Raw genomic sequence first — 6,696 nt, 5'->3', positions numbered from 1 at the left:
CTTTTTTTTTTTTTTTTTCTTTTTGTTTCCATCAGTGGCCGTTGTTCGGAGGTTATTTTGTATACGTTTTTTAAAATAAAAGTTCGTGAAAAAATTGCTGCTGTTTAAAGATAGCCTTTATTGGAGGTTCGACTGTACATAATAATGGATAGAAATATTAATTCTTAAGAAAAGAATATAACATTTATTATCTTAAAATTATACTTTTGTTCGTGTGTTTATAAAATAATTATTAAGTTGTATTTAAATAAGAATCCAGTTAATTAGAAAGAGCTTTAAACGTAAGAAAGAACAGGAAACGTACACAAAAAAAATTTATTTTTTTTTTCATTCCAGTGACGAAAAAAATTTGAATTTATGATCAATACTCGTGAGTCAAAATGAAAAAATAATAATAATAAAGATTTAGAAGGTCAAATTTGACCCACGCATCTCAAGTTAAAAGAGTGACTATTTACATAATTAAACAAAATTGAATAAATAAATAAATATATATATATATAATACCAAACCTATTATGTTAATATTAATGTAGAAAAATATATATTAATTAAAATATTTATATAAAAGATTTGTCTAAGTAACCTATAAACCCTAAAACGCCTTTGAAACTTGGACGATTGTGAACTTGTGAAAAATACAAACTACACATAGAATTAATTAAAGAAGAAACAATAATGTTACGGATTCACCTTATTTTGAAATTAGAAAATAATTGAAGATAAATAGATGCAGGTCATTATAACAGGTGGCCCGTGGAATGCGTGTGAAAGTATCCAGTAACAGGAAAGTAAAAACAAATTAGACAATGAAAACAACAAGAATACTTTCAATTATTGACGTTGTGCAATATATTAATTAGATTTCTATCTTTTTCTTGCATGCATCCATTCAAAATTTAATCATTTTTTTATAACGATCAAAAGCTAAGTTATATATTTAAAAATATATATTATATATATAATTTTTTTCTAGTTACTCTACCTGATCGATACTAATTGTCTCGTTCCTCCATTAGAAAAAATAAAATAATAATGAAAAATTAATTAATAACTAGTCATATTTAAATACTACAATTATATTAATAAAAAACTAAGTAGTAATATTCTATTGTTAATGATATAAAATGAGCAATGACGTAGTAAATAATATAAATAATAAATATATAGGATAATACAGCAGTTTTTAATTTTATTAAATTAATATTGATAATTAATGGAATTTATAGAAGATGTAGGAACCTACCAAAACAAGCAGTTCTTGCAGCAGGTGTGTGAAAAATGTAATGCAGATTCACTTATTGATGGGTGTTAATTCTGTGAAGTAATTCACTTCAGCAGACGACAAAAGCAGCGAAGATAGACGTCTGCAATGTGGGTGTCTTTAACCGGTTTTGAGTTGGCGATGCACTTCGTTGGATGTGTTATGCTGTTTACAGAATGCTCATTTACGTAATGTTACTCATAGAATTACTCAATTTTATATTTTTTTAATCAATTATTACTTATGTAATTGGTATACAGTATTGAGTTACATTCATAAATCAATAACGGTGATTCTGAAGTGGTTATTAATATGTGATTAATAAGTTTAATACGTTTAAGTTCGTCTTTAGATAGAGAAATCGTATTAACAACAAAAAATTAATTTCTCAGTTCATTCCTGTATTAACTCATGTTTTAGTGAATACGTTACAATTATCTCGTTAATCTTTATTAATTCTACAATAGAATATGTTGTATAATGTCGATAATAACAAAGTAAATAATAAAAATTTGCATAAAAAATTAAAATGTACAATTTGTAGAAGAAAATTTACTCATCCAACTTCTGTTTAGATAATAATTCTCCTAATCACAAATAGAATAAAATAATAAATTTAAAAAGTTTTGAAAAATTACAGAAACTAGAAAGAAAAATGATTAGGCCTATTAATAAAAAATTTATGTATATAAGCCTATATATATATATATATATATAAGAAATTTTTTTCATCATATAATTTCGTCGTTAACTAAATGTTATCATTATAAAAAATATGATCAGACTACAGTATCATCAGAGATAATTTCTCCTGTAATTTCTATAATGATATCTACAGACTTAACATTACTGCATAACGTATTCCCATGTGGTCTAGTGGTTAGGATATCTGGCTTTCACCCAGAAGGCCCGGGTTCGATTCCCGGCATGGGAAAGTTTTTATTTTTTTTTTTTAAGGCTAGATTATTTACTACCCTGGTCATCTAGCTACGTGTTAGGCTATGGTGAGGGAGAGCAACGAACCCAAGGAATTTTTCATGGGAGATTTGTCCCGGCCTCCGCACTTCATCACCTGGTCGCACCTGTTCTGAGCTTTGCCAAACCCACGAAAAGTATAATTAAAAGAGCCTCTAGTGCCACCAGAAAGAAAAGAATCAAAATATAGAGACTTGTGTGAGTTGCAACAGGTTTCGAAAATTTTATTTCTAATTTTATCAGTAGCGTGCCATCATTAAAAGCGGTGGATGCGCCGCTTCCCTTGTATTTTCTAAAAAATAAATACGTATTAATTTTAATTATATGAAAATAATCGCACAATATTTTATTATAACCATATAATTACAATTAATATATAATTAGTATCTTATTACAAATTTTCTATACTACACGTGAAAAAAAATAAGATTGCTATTGTATATTCGAATATTAATGGCGGAGGGGAAGCGTTGTATTGTCAGCATCTAAAAAGCCAGATTCGCGCATGCGCTTTACAGAGCACCAACCTCACCCGGTTTAGCTGGTGGAAGCCTAGGACTTCGGGTGGATGCTACACGTAAACCGCATCCAATTCTATCCAGGACCGGTCCTGGGCTGTTAGCAGCCCGCTCGCTAGATATTTGGCCGCCCTCTCTCGATTACGCGAATCGCGAGTAGATTTATAACTTAACCCAACCGATAAGAATTTACTGGTATGTTTTTACGACAGTACTGTATAGTCGACAGGAGTTTAAAAAATTCCATTAAAATATTTGATATTTTTATTCCGCTCTCCGATTTTATATTACTCACGGATTTCAATGTTAAACCAGTGATACTACGATTTCGTATGTCCCATCTTTAATTAAGGGGATGTAGAAAAAAACGTGTACAATTCTTGTACAATGTTAAAAAAATTAACTGTTACTTTGACAGCATCATTTACAACTAAATTTAATGAGAGGTGCACGACGTACAGAAAAAGCTCTAGAATTTATTTTCCTTAAATTTACGATTTATGTATCCGTTTGTCATAAAAATTTGTCTTTCCACTTTTTTCCGAGACTACAAATATTCGAGTACAAAGTAACCGGTTTCGACTTATTTCTACTTAAGAAGTAGTTAAATAATTAAGCGATTAGGGAATTGGGGACATAAACAAAACCCTGACGAAAGAGCCGAAATTTTACTTAAACAAAAGCCTAACCGAACCAATCTCTAGCCGAATACAGTGGGACTGATTTCTTCGAAATATTAGATGTAATAAAGACAGACATTTTTCCAGTTCAACGAGAGTGACCGAAAAGTTGTAAATTTTGGAAATTTCCGTGGACAACACCTGGTCCTAAAACGAATTAGTTAGAAAACAAACGACGGACAATCTATTAAGTTTAACATATTTAGACTTTTACAGCTATGGTGAGAAACGTTTAAAATTTACAAGAACCCTGTCGCGTCTTTTGAGGTATATTAGTGATGCGACAAAAGAAGCATTTGACATTGCCAAATCCCGAGGGTATCGGCACCCTCGGGATTTGGCAGCCCGCGTGCATGTACAGTACACACCGCACACCTAGCAGGACCGTCTCTGATTCCACTCGTAGGGAGCTATTTGACTAAGTGGTTAAGATTTAAAGAGTAAAGAATATTTTATGTTATTTTTATGTACGTTTCATTACAAAGCTATATTTAATTATAATTTTCTTTAAAAGTATATTCATACAATTGAAGAATGTTTTGTACCAGGTATGTATATCCACCACACATTTTATTTCACCAAGTAAGTTTTTATAATTTTATTTTTAATTTTAGCCCTTATATCGTGGCTAGCGATTCGGAATGTAATTGCGATATTGAAAATTTATTTTAAAAAAGTTTTGGCTCGAGATCATATAATGAAAAAGAAAACATTATTAAAAGAGAAAGGCCAATGCCTAAGTTAAATATAAACGCTTCAATAAAAAAATTTGTTCGATATTTTCACGATAAAATGGCTCTGTAAATGCATAAAAATGCATTTACAGAGTGAAATTAGTGTGTGGAATAAGAATGTCTTTGACAATTTAGCTGGCAAAAGACACGAAAAATCGTCGATTCTTTCGTATTTGAAGCAATTTGGAAATCGAAGCGGAATAGAATTTAACATTAGTAAATAATATAAAATAAATATTGAAAATTGTAACGAGATAATTATGGGTAATAGATATATTATATCTAAATAAATAGATGCTATATGTTTTTATCAAAGCAAGAATTGGCATTTAGAGGGCATATGAAATATATTGGATCTAATAGCAGAGGTAATTATATTGAACTTGTTTATTTATTAATTACGTAAGATAAATAATCTATTAAAAATACATTTAAAGAATTAACTGATTGCCCCTGGAAGTCGGCTTATTACAGAAACACAGCTTCCCTATCATCAAAAGTCACGGCACACCACTGAATTTTATATTAAATATATGAAAACATATACATTTGATAAGCAAATCTAGTTATCTTTTATATTTATCTACAAACGAGTACAATCCTTTAAACTGAATACTCTTTATTCAACTTTTTTACAGCTGAAAATACCAGACCAGTTCAAATGTATGTACAGTATAATAGCAATTTGGTTGCTACTTGCCCCATTACTGGAGCAATTTTCAACAAAATTGTTATTGTATATATCAATGCATTTATTTCCAAAAAATGATTTCACTGCAACATTTTACGTATATTTTCAGCTGCTCTTCTTCATCATTAAATATTTTGGCTAAGTGATTTATAGTCAGCATTCAGTGGTTTGGTATCCTGAAATTGAAATTATTTCCAAACAATACGTTTCCGATGAAATATTTTTCTCCAACTAACAACAACATGTGAATTTATAAACGTCCAATACTTTAGGATATATTCAATATTTGTTATTAACAATAATAAATAGTTTAAATACTGAAAAAAATAATCTATCAAGAATTCAGATTTAAGAAATTAATTTAATTAATAGAGTAACCGGGACGATAAATACATTTAAAAATTCACATAATTGAAAAAAACAACTAAAATAAATTTAAAGTGTCTTCACATTTTGTCCTTTTTTACGTCTCGGGAATATAACAGTCTTAGTGTTTTTTTTTCCTCTTTAGGCTATTTGAAGGCTCTCACCCGCCTCAAAAACGAAATGTGAAAACACTTTTAATTTATTTTAGTAGTTTCTTCAATTATTTATACACTTTTAAATTACGAAGGCCTCTTACAGCAAGCCCATTATGGGTTCGGCCAGGCCCACGATGGGGCGACCGGGCGGTGGGGAACGGGTCCCCCGACATATCCGGATGGACTACCATCTGAGCGGCCGGATGGCCGAGTGGTCAAAATGGCAGCCTACCGCTCTGGGGGACCCGGGTTCGAATCCGAACGGGTCGAAAAAATCCCCACGAATTTTTCGGGGGGTGGTCCGTTCAGATATGTCGGGCCCCGTCCCTCACCACCCGGCAGCCCCATTGTGGGCCTGGCCGAACCCATAATGGGCTTGCAAAAAGAGGTCCTCTTAGTGCCCACAGGGCGGAAAGAGTAAAAAAAATAAAAAATAAAAAAAAAGGACTACCATCTGAAAAATTCCTGGGACTTTTTCGACCCGTCCGGATTCGATCCCGGATCCCGAGAGAGGTAGGTTCCCACCTTGACCGCTCGCCCGTTAATTATATACTAACGTTGTCCTCTAAATGACCACAGGATAGAATTATGAAAAAATTAAATACAGTACCCTATAATTAAAAAATGATTCACTAATTTAAGCTTTACTTTTGATATTAAAATTATTATTGTATACTATATTTTTAATTGCTTATTATATTATTATTATTTATTAATATGTATTTTCACAATTTCAAATTTAAATATATATTGGCAACACTGAAGAATTCGAAGCATGTAAATCAATCCGTAAAATGGGGGTATGTTGATATTGCCGTTTAGTTAACGTTTACTGGTGTTCATTTGGCAACGTTTGTAATAAATCCGTGACGAAAGTTAAAGGTAAGATCATTCGCCAATCGCTCTAATACTTATAATGAGACAAACGAAATATTTTAAAATCAATTAAATCGATGGAAAAATAGGTTGGGTAATGAGAAAGGTTAATCACGTTAGATTGAAGGAATTTCCAGGTCAATATCTATATATTTATATACGTACGAATTACTTAAAAGTAACTCCTACCGAATTTGCATTTCTGTTAATACATCAATGAATTAATTTCTAATTAAATCTTCATACATTAAAAAAAATTCAGTACCAATTTTTCATTTGTAATTTTTGATAAATTACTTAAAATTTTACTTATATAACATTCTTTAAATGAGTTTAAACAGTATTAAAATTGTTAAATAATCAATACTTAAAAATGATGACTAAAGAAGTGTCATTACATGAGATTAAACTTGGATTGCAACATCAATTTTTAAATTT

General features: G+C 30.6%; 1 protein-coding gene and 1 non-coding gene across 9 annotated transcripts in view; one reads left to right on the top strand and one right to left on the bottom strand.

Moving 5' to 3' along the window:
* The window catches only part of LOC111629910, a 15,185-nt gene extending 9,307 nt beyond the window's left edge, over positions 1–5,878 (bottom strand). For 3 of the 8 annotated variants that reach the window (XM_023373849.1, XM_023373850.1, XM_023373848.1), the window contains exon 1: positions 693–857. The gene's annotated coding sequence lies outside the window, so the exon portion shown is untranslated. Of the gene's footprint in view, positions 1–692; positions 880–984; positions 1,075–1,245; positions 1,398–5,833 lie in introns of those variants that run through there. The other 5 variants (XM_023373854.1, XM_023373851.1, XM_023373853.1 and 2 more) reach the window with 5 other exon arrangements.
* Trnae-uuc lies at positions 2,126–2,197 on the top strand. The gene has a single exon. It is a non-coding gene; the product is annotated as a tRNA-Glu (tRNA).
* Positions 5,879–6,696: the final 818 nt, after the last annotated feature.

This window comes from Centruroides sculpturatus, unplaced genomic scaffold (assembly GCF_000671375.1).
Source record: "Centruroides sculpturatus isolate CEXI.00-Female unplaced genomic scaffold, Cexi_2.0 scaffold528, whole genome shotgun sequence".
In the NCBI taxonomy this organism is placed as follows: Eukaryota; Metazoa; Arthropoda; class Arachnida; order Scorpiones; family Buthidae; genus Centruroides; species Centruroides sculpturatus.
This window is presented reverse-complemented; position numbering and strand designations above follow the sequence as displayed.